Source organism: Antechinus flavipes, chromosome 6 (genome assembly GCF_016432865.1).
Source record: "Antechinus flavipes isolate AdamAnt ecotype Samford, QLD, Australia chromosome 6, AdamAnt_v2, whole genome shotgun sequence".
NCBI lineage: Eukaryota > Metazoa > Chordata > Mammalia > Dasyuromorphia > Dasyuridae > Antechinus > Antechinus flavipes.
In genome coordinates, this window is record NC_067403.1 from 132,360,325 (window position 1) to 132,371,333 (window position 11,009).

The window sequence follows — 11,009 nt, forward strand, 5'->3', positions numbered from 1 at the left end:
AACAAATCATTATTTACCTGAGGGGTGGGGGAGATATTCAAGCCATCAATCACACAGTGAACAAGCCAATGAACCCAGTCTTCTCTTGAGTCTTCTCCATTATGCTTTGGTTTAAACGCATAGAATCCAATTATTTCTAATAAACGAAGGAAGAAACGTGAAAAAGGATAGTGACAGAAGAAAGGAAGAAAAGAAAAAAGGAAGGAAACAAGTATAATTTTGTATGCCTATCATGTTAAATTCTTGAGAAAAACAAGTTGTAAAAAGGGGAATTTTCTCTGGAGAAAGATTGTATGTATACACATATCTAGAATATAGATAGGTGTGTATATATCATAGGTATGTGCTTCTTGACTTTATATAGATGTATAGATGTACAAAGAAACACCTCCTGTTCAAAATATTTAGTTTCCTAAGTTTATGTTTCAGGCTTAAGTAGAGAAATCCTTCATGTAATATTGCACTAGAATTTCTAAATCTTTTGTAGACATTAAAAGAAACATAGACCATTTCAAATAACCGCAGCCCTTCAGTTTCTCAAAAGACCCAGGAAGTTGAGAAGTTAGATTGAAGTTTCCTAAATCTTGTAGAGCAATAAGTCGTTGAAGGAAAGGTCACGATCCCTGTGTTTTGTTTTAAGTAATATTAACCCAGTAATTCGAAACCTGCTTGTTCGTGAAATTATACAGGATTATAGTTTGCAAGTTCCAAGACAATGAAGCAAATCAAGATGAATTACACCTAGGGTCCTCTCGTCGTCTGACATCTGAACAGAGAGTTCTGTTGTTTCAACCTGTTTTTTCAAAGCATCTAGACTGGACTCAGACACTTTTTTTTTCTTTTAATATACAATGTAATTTCATTACAATATTTGTAATTCATCCCGAAGAATTTGACAATGATCAATGGAAAGTTGACTTGATTGGGCGGCGGGAATTTCGCTGGGTTTGGGTTTTGGCTTCTCTTGTCTTCTCAGATCCAAAGGAGTAAGTAGTTTGAAGATCAGCTTTCTGGTTGGGAAATGAGGGAAACAAACCCCGGTCTCTGCCTGTTTTTCTGTGTCGAGGAAAAACTAAGTTTTTATATTTGGATTGCTTTTATCTGTTTGAAACTACCTATTGGTTCCCTGCATGACTGATACTAAGCTTTCGCTCTGCGTCGAATCTCTCTGCCACTTAAAGAAAAAGGTCATAGATAAATGTTCTGTTTAGAGATCAACGCTCGATGTTCATTCTCTCTCTCTCTCTCTCTCTCTCTCTCTCTCTCTCTCTCTCTCTCTCTCTCTGTTTCTCGTTCTCTCTCTCTCTCTCTCTCTCTCTCTCTCTCTCTCTCTCTCTCCTTCCCTTTCTCTCCTTCATCCTCTCTCTTCCTCCTCCTCCTCCTCTTCCTCCTTCTTCTTCTTATGATTATGATTATGATTATTCTCTCTCTCTCTCTGAGCTGCTATCAATCTACATCCTAAATCACGCGGTGCTGGAGGCAAATAGAGGCCCTTCGGACATGGGGTCACCTCCTTTCTTGTTGTTCTCTTGAGAGCAGTGGAGAGGAAAAGGAAAAGGAGTGGAAAGGAAAAGTCCACACGGGCGGACTTTGACATCTGCAGCCGCTGGGCTATTATCTAGGCCTCCCTGAGAAACTGCTTTGGTATCCATGATCATTGGGGGAGGAGGAGGGAGGGAGGGAGGGGGAAAGAAGGGAAGAAAACAGGAACCTTTACACCTCTTTAATGGCACGAATAGTTTGGAGGGGGATACGTATTAAAGGGATGGGAAGGGATTGCTAGAGGGGGTCCAGGAGTAGGGGAGTGGAAGCTGGTCATAATAGCTTGAGAAGAAGATGTAGAATAAAATGTGGTGGCTTATCAGAGGAGCTGGCATTTCATTTGCTCATTTGACAAACATCTACTAATCTGCAAGATTGAACATATCCAGTGGAAACTGGAGTTGACAGAAATTTGTAACGTTCTTTCCTAGATTGGCGTGGAATGAAGGGTAGGGACTAACTGAAGCTTGGAATCCCCTTTCCCTACATGAGTACCCATTTTTTGTCCCGGCCCTTCAAAAGCCGGTATTCCCTCCCCCTCCCCTGCCTTTACGTCCACTTCTCTACTGCAAGGAGAGAAAGAAAAGTTGGGTTACGGTATTGTGGGATTCCAGCTTCCCCCTGTCCCCACCACCTCCCCTTCCACACACCTCTGGTCCTCTTTCCAGCCGTGATCACTGCCACCATCTCGGTTCCACTCAATCGATTTTTGCTGCATGTCGACACTTATTACCGGTGAGTGTAAGGGTATTTTCTCTCCCTCTCTAAGTCTCTTAATGATTTCTGAGCTAGTTGTGTATTAAAGTGCTTAAATGATCTATAGCATGAAAGTCAGCCTCCTCCTCTACCTGGGTTCAAAGATGGCAGGCAAGCCCAGGCGCCAGATAGCTAAATTCTTACTCATTCACCTCGGCCTCTCCTCCACCCTTCGCCCCCTCTAGTCCTAATCTGTGCAGTTCCTTCTCTTTACAACTTTTCGGAAAGAGAATAGTACCCAGTCTCTCTAAGCTGTCAAAGGATCAAAGTTTTCCTGAGATCTTTCGCCCAAGTTTTTGTCTTCTTTTGTTTTAAAACACAAACAAAATCCCTTGTATTTACTCCACTTGAATTCTCCAAATTAGAGGTGAAATATTACCCACTTTTGTGTCTGATTTACTTACCAAATAGTACAGATTTCAGCTTGCTTGTGATCTGATTAAACACACATACTTCCACCCCTGGAAACCCACGTTAGAGAGTCTTGCTAGGTCACGTTTTTATTTTTTTTAAAGAGTCCGTGGATCCAACATGTTTTTAGATTAGGGGTCTAATTCACTGATTCGGTCTTTCTTGCTTTTTACCACCACCTCCTTCTCCAGCTCAGCCTCCCAGTTAAATCTGGGAACCCTTCAAGAAGTATGAAAGGATAAGGGTGAAAAAAAACCTAATAGGGAAAAAGAAAGTGTTTTAAATCTCAGTTCTTAACAAAACCCTCATCAATTTAACGCCCTGAAGTTCAACTGACCTTTTTTTGAGGTGGGTCTATTAAAAACAGCACATCTCACAGGCTGGCCCCAAAGGGCCCCCCCCCCCCAATGTGAATAAACAGTGCTGTCTGGCTGCCAATACACATCCTAATCCACCCGCACACTCACGGTCCCCCTGCTCTCTCTCCGAGAGAGGAAATCTGGGAATTCACTTTGTAGTGCAGGTAGGATTGCTCCGGGTTTTGGAACATTCGGGTTTTTTTAGGGGGATCAGAAAAATTATGCCTGTAATTACATCAGTGACATTTATGAATATAAACTACAATTGATTGATGTAAACAATCGGGAAGCTTCATCTAAATACACAACCGTAAGTAAGAAAAGAGGATAACAAAAGGATAAAATACAAAGGGAAGGGGGTTTCTTGTAGCAGTTCTGTATGAGAGTTTTTTAAAATTCTGTGTTCCTCTATAATGTCAGGTCTGGCAATTATAGTTTAACAGACTAAATGGTAATTCAAGACAGGATTTTAAAGGGTAGTTTAAGTTGAAACACATTTGTAAGTACTTAATGAATTTACTTTTTTAAGAATAAAAGGGACTTGGAGGTGGAGGATAGGACATGTGCTCAATGACTCCAAGAAGAAAATATCCGAAAATCAGAGAGGTTTATTTATCCTCCCCACTTCTTTTAAATAGTCCCTTCCCAAATAAACACAGACCCCTTATTGTTGTTCTCCTATCAGTAAAAGATAGAATTCAGAAGGCATTGTGTTTGGAAAGACTAACTTCAACTCACCTTTGTTCTAAGTATTTTACGTGTTTCATTTAAATATTTATTTTAGATACAGTTGGAAGATTTCAGAAAGCAAGGAAGAAAGGAAGTCTTCCATGGAAAGAGATAGTTGGTTATTACTCTGCTTTGTTGTGGTTTTTGTTGTTTTTTCCCTACACTATGACTTCTGCCATGATAATTTGGGCATTTGGCCTTATAAAATGGCAGTTGTAGTTAAAGAGGAGTAAGATGATGTTATAGCTCTTTATGGGAATGTCCAGAAGAAGATTTATGTGTTCTTTTAAACATGTAATGGGCCTACATTAAGGGTGATCACTTTGGGGAGGAGGGAATCCTAAATATGTAGAATTTGCAGTAAGAAAGGACCATCTTCTGGACAAAGGGTCATAGAATTTGAACTAGAAGAAATAGAAGAGCAAGAATCATTTTACAGAAAAAGAAACTGAGACCCAGGGAAAGTAAAGTCCAACTACCCACCCACTCTTCTTTTGCCAACAGAATAAGCAAGATCTGGAGAGCTTTTAAGTGATTTTTTCTAAGGTCACAGAAGGAGTAAAGGGCACTAGACGTTCCTAATCCTTTTTAATACCTCATTCTGTTGCCCCATCACAAAAAAAAAAATAAAAAAATCCTTAGAATAAAATCCTTCTATTCACCTAGCTTTAGGAAACTGAAAGGAAGGGCCTGTGCTTCCTCAGTGCAATGCTTATTCTCTGTTCACAGCCAGGATCACAGTTTTTCCAGAGCCCGATAAATTGATGGCTGTATCTTAGTCACATACAGAAAAGAGAGGGAGCAAGAAGTTTTTGAATTTTGTCTCTGTTTTATTTGCATTGTCTCAGCAAGCCAAGTTTTGATTTTGGCATGTAAGTCTTTAAGTCTCGGGGCCTGTCCATTTGATACTAGTTTTTCATAGTTTTCTGACTCCCATTCCCTCCCAGAAAAGCGACCTTCTTCGTGGCAAGATTGACTCCTTCAAAGATAGCCGGACTCTTGGCTTTTTTATGTATAGCTGCTCTCAATGTAGACTACCCTGAGTATTTTTAGCTGCTGACTTGGAGAAGGTGCAGGAGTGAAGGGTAGAAGGGACTGGGAGAATTAGGACTGGAAAGAGGCTAGGAGATGAGCAGCATCAGAGTTAAATCAAGGGAGACGCTTTGATCTGATAAGGCAAAGTCTGGTTTATCTGCTTCTCCAGAAACAATCCCCTTGTAAATGTTTGGCCTGACTGAGTCAGGGAGCTCCCCCTTCCAACTCAATCCCCTACTTCTCGTGGAAGGAGTGAACAGGGGGATTAGGAACGCTTCGGACCCAGAGCCCGCAGCGTTAAAAGTACACAAGCAGATGACTTCTTTACCTGATCACATCTCATTTAACTGCTAACGGTTAAGATCTGGAAGGGGCCGTGGAAGCCATCAAATCCAACTCTCTCTCTATATATATACAAATGAAGAAATTGGCTTACAGAGAAAGTTAAAGAATTTGCCCACAATCACACGGCTAGCAAGTGAATGAGGTAGGATTTAAATTCAGATTGCCCTGACTAATCCAGTATCCTCTCTACAAAGGAGAGAGAGAAAGAGGAACCCGATGTTCCTTGTATAAAACTTCTTCTCCCTCCCCCCCCCCCTTTCCATGGGAGTAATTTTGTTGTTGTTGGGGGGGGGGGGAAGAGGGGGGTGCGCTGAATTAGAGAATCCATTTCCTCAAACTGTACTTCCAAAGAAAAGCCAGAAAGGGACCCTTAGAGCACTCTATTGTGTTTAATAACTAGTCCAGGAAATCCGGTGTACTCCCACTTATTAATTTGTGTATTGCTATATATAAAATTGGGCATAAAATCATATGGAGGGGGACGCCCTTATGCCTCTCTTCTTGCCTTTCCTATCTCGTCTCGTTTCCCCAACCCATAGTCCACAGCCTGGCAATCTTGACTGGCATCACTTCCCAGCTTGCTCTTTAGAAGGTTTTTGTGTCTCCTCCGGCAAAGCGCCCTCCACGCATACGCATTCCCAGCCACGCCTTCGGCCCTGATCGCACGTGCTGGGCTCCCAGAGCCGCGGCAACTCAACTGAAGATAGCTCGGTTTGCCAGACGAGTTGGCCGTTGCGCACTGTCCCTTGCTGGTGCGGTGAACTTTGGCGCTTCGTGGGCGGTCTTTGCTACTCCTCCTGATGCGACAGCTCTGCTGCGGCAGCCTCAGCAGTTTTCAGGGCTCTAGAGAGCTTGGCTTCGGGTTCCTGGGGCTGTTGCCTCTCCTTCTTCTGTTTCCTGGGAGCGCTTAGCTGCTCAGAGGCCGGATACAACCTTGGGGTCCTGAACTGGCCCTGCTGAGCCGGAGGGAACCTGCACAGCGAACTCAGCCGCATCCAAACAGAGCTCTTCCTTCTCTCCTCTTTCTGGCAAATACAACCCTGATCAGAAAAGGCAGAAAAGCATACCAAACTATTAAAGAGAAACCAGTAGACAAGCTTAAAATCAGTTTCATGGGACAATTTAGTCCCCATTTATCTTCATTCACTCGCTCCCCTTCTACTTCCCCCCTCCACTGCCCAGCCGACCCATACATTAATGCATATATCTTGAATATCACTCCCCTCAGCCTCTCCTGCCTGTCTTGCTCCCAAGTGTCGGCGCAGTTGAACATTAACTTCTCAGAACTATAGTGTAGGGTAAAACGTTACATATAAAAATGAATCATCTATCAGAATCTTATGAAATGGGTCTATAATTTAGGGATGTTCTGAACCCAGGGCCACCTAATTCCTTTCCTCCCCCTCCCCCCAATATAGGTCTATTCCTTGCTTACCCCTTTGCAAATAAAAGTTGAAGACTTTAAAGGAAATGGGTCAATTAGCCAATCACTAGTTTTTGACTATGAAGTTTCTCCTCTGTGAAGGTTTGATTTGAATGGTTTTAGCAATGAAGTTTTGGTTGGTGGTTGGAGAAAAGGACGGTAAGGAAAGAAAAAGTGTAAGTGTTGGAAGGGACGGGTAAATGCTATTAGTAGACATTCTTTGAAGGGCTGAAAATGAGAAAAGCAAAAGAAAGTGGAGACTTAAAACAATATCCATTCCTCGAAACCAGGCTTGCAATAGTAACCCGTCAGGGAAAACCAGGGAAATGGAAACATTGCCACTTCTGGGGATCAGAGACTGAATGAAAGGAGACCACTTGTCCTAAGAGAAGGACATCACAGGTGGTAGACACCTAGGAAAGAGGCAGCTACTAAAACTGAAAAAAATAAAATAAAGAACGTGTGTATTTGTGTATAAAATGTTTATTGGGGAAGATGGGGTGGGAAGGAATGGGGAAGTGAAAGAAATAGGTGAGATAAGGTGAAATAAAATGAGATGAGATGAGTGGAGAGTTGTGTTGTATCAATCTTGGTGAGTTTGGGGGAAATCTGGGGGCTTGGTCAAGGCAATAATTTTCCCCTAAGATGGGAACAAAATTAATTCCAATCACCCTACTTAAGGTTCTTAAAAAAAAAAAAAAAAGCTCATAGTTTTGTGACAGGGCCTTCATAAATACAAGCTTCTCAAACTGAGCAGTTCTTTGATTTTTAACATCTAAATTCTGACATTATTATTCTTTAACAAGAAATAATAATTTTAAAAGGAAACGGAGTGTTTTCATATATATGTCTTCAAGAATATACACGTGTAGTTATATGTGAAAGAACAGAAAAGAGAAAATTCAAGGCATTGTCTTTTAGATTAAAAATTAGAAAGATCTAACTCTTGAATAAACTCTGGATTTTTTTTTTTAAAGCATACCTCTCATTTTGATCCATTTCTCTCTGAATCTAAAAAAAAAAAATCTTCTCTTGGAGGTCCTTTTTCTTTTCATGTTAATTTTGTGAAGATGCAATGGCCACATGCCAAAGATATATCTCTCCACAGCCCTTCATTTTTACACTACATAAATCAAATATAAGAACTGAAATGGATCTAGAGATCATCTAGTTCAACCTCTTCATTTGAGACTTGAGGGTGCTGAGATCCAGGGAATAGTGTTTACCATTAGTCTTCCACAAAAGATCAATAGTCTGAAAACTGGAAGGAACCTCAGAAACTATCTTGTCCAATCCCCTAATTTCACAGCTAAGGAAATTAACTCTCAGAGAGGGTGACTTCTCCAAATATGTGTGAAAAGTGGGATCTGAATTCAAATACTCTAATTCAGAGTCAAGGCACTTTTCACTGTCCATTAGAGAGTCTGATTTTATTTCAGGATATAAACATTTTGTATTTAAAAACTAGCATTCCTCTTTCCAAGAATTTGGCCATTATTAATTAGTCCACCTCTCCTTATCAAGGGTACAGGTAGAAGCCATTAGAAAGAGAGTTCGTTGAGGGAAGGTATTATATTTTTACTTTTCTTTATATCTCCAGTAGTTAGCACAAGACTTGGCACATTAAACACTTCATAAATGATTGTTGACTTAAGGTATCTTAAGGAATACAGACCAAAGGGATTAAGAACCAGAACTTTAAATCTGTAGTTTTGTGTAATAAGCATAGTTGTGTTACTCTCTCTTTCTTGGCTATATGTTATGGCCTGATCTTAGATCTGCTCAATGTCTACAACTTCATATTTGTCTGTACACTCCATAAATGGTAACAATCATTTTTCAAGACACTTAAATGACTTGAGGTTTCCCAATAAGTATCTGTTTCTTAGGCAGTGTGTCCATATATTGTGTATTCTTGCCTTTGTAGTTTACAGATGATGGGGGGCAAGAAAGAGGCACCAAGTGTTATCTGTGAGAGAATCCTTAAATGTGTGGTAAGAATCAGAAATGGATTTGGTCATCACCCTCAAGAGAAAATAGTTTTGATTTTAAGATAAGGTTTCTTATTAGGCACTGCTTTATCTGACATCAATATTGTAAGTTTTTAATTCTTTGATTATGAATTTAGCACACAAATATATACACACACATTCCCAAGGTCCTTAAAGTATGGAAAAATTACTATCTACCCCCAATTCCCATATTAATCCCCCCAAAAAAAGTCAATTTAATGAAATGTCATTATAACAGTCTGGCTCCAGAGGGATAATTTGAACATCAGAACAAAGAGATAAACAGGAGGTGTGACTCACCCAGACTGTATCTCTCTTAGTTCCTTAATTGGGTCGGTGAAATTTTAAAGAAAAAAGAGAGTGGGCATGGGGATAGAATGGGTGCTGGGGAAAGAGTAGGGATACAACAGATTTGATTTAAGCAGTCCTCTTTCAGGCAAATTACCATGTTATCTGACACCCTCTGTCTATTTGTGTCCAGGGTAACTGACAATTCAACCAAGAGGTCACAGTCTCAAGAGCTCAGGAGTCTTCTGGCGACTAGAAACAAGTTTGACAAGAAAGGAATCTGGGTGGGGTACTATCAGACTCAAAAATGGGAGAGGGAGCCAGATGGCATAGTCTTATTGTGAAAGGCTGAAAGTGACTCTAGATTTCTCCAGAATTTGCACCAAACACTGTATCATCCATAAAACTTTCAGTTTAAAAACCTAAGACTGAGATTAGCTATCAACATAGCCTCATGTAAGGGAACAACTCATCTGTCTCTTTATATCTCCACTTCCTTTTTTCTACTCCTCTCCTGCTTCAACTATTTTTTTCTTTCTTTCCTTCTTGCTTACTTCCTTCTCCAACACTCTGCCCCACCTGTGTGTTTTTATGCTCTTTTAACATCTTTAACTCAGCTCAAAATCTTTCTGATTCTTAATCTTCCTTTAGAATTAAGATTTCAGATTTGTCTTATGTATGTTATTTTCCATACATATGTCTTTGGTAGGCATTCAGGAGTCAAAGGTTAGCTACCTGTGAATCATTCACACATATTAGTCAGTGTTGATATTAAAAACAGATGGCATATCAATTCCAGTACTTAGAGAAAACAACATAGGAAAGTTAGTCTTTTCTGGGAATGGAACTCAGCCATTCCTTATAAAGGAGGATAGGAACAACTGAGCATGCCTAATGTTTTAACAAAGAAGCCTATGTGGAAACATGGATGTTGGGAACAGAAGCAGCCTAAGAACACATCCTTTTAAATCAGTCATTATTTTAATAGAATACTCCTCTAAAGTACTAAACCAGAATCTTCATACTGATGTAAACGTGACTCAATTAAAGTAGGGGATTCTTAACTTAGGGCCTATGATATTTTAAAATATTGATAATTATATTTCAGCATAATTGCTTTCCTTTATAATTTTATGCATTTTACTTTATGCACTTTAAAAGATTATTCTGAAAAGGGATCTGTAAGTTCTGACTTGAACTTGGTTTAAAGACTTACATAAACTGATGCAAAGGGAAATTAGCAGAATCAAAACATTGTATACAGTACCAGCTACATTGTTCCTATTATCAACTATGAATAAGAGCTTCTCTCAGCAATACAATGATTGAAGACAACACCAAAGGAATGATGAAGGAAAATACTATCTACAAACAATGAAAGAACTAATGGAGTCTAAATACAGAACAATGCATATTTTCACTTTCTTAATTTTTTTTTGGGGGGGGGAGGTTCTCCTTTTAGTCTATTTCTTTTTTTTTAACAACACAACTAATGTAAAAATAGCCTGTATAAAATTCTTATCTTTTTAGGAAGGGAAATGGGATGGAGGAAGAAAAAATTTTAATGAATATTTTAAATTATTTTTAAATGTAATTTTAAAAATAAAATATTATTTTGTAAAAAGAACTTGGTTTAAGGATAAAATTTCTGTGTACCCAAGTTCTGTTGTTGATCCCTTCCTCCCCAGTTTCTTCTTTCCTGCCTTTCTTCCTTCCTTCTTTCTACTACACAAAGGAGTAGTAATTAGGTTAGTATTATTCTCAGTATTCTACAGATGAGGGAACTAAAGCAGCAAAGTCAAATAATTTTTCCAAAGTTAGTGGTAGAACAAAAACCCATGAAGGCCTAGTTCGTATAGCTCCACATTCAGTGCTTTTTCCACTGCATCAGGATGAGACAATATGAAAAATAAAGAGCAAAACCAGAAATCAAGTAAAATTACCAAGTTTCTCCTGCTTCTTTTCCTTTTCCTCCTTCTTTTCTTCCACCTCCTTCCTCTCCCTTACAATCTTAACCACACCAAAGCATTGTTTAGGACACTTAGCAAGATTGTGAGGCTACCAGATTCTTTCTTTAGAAAAAAAAAACATTTATGAATGGAAGAAAGT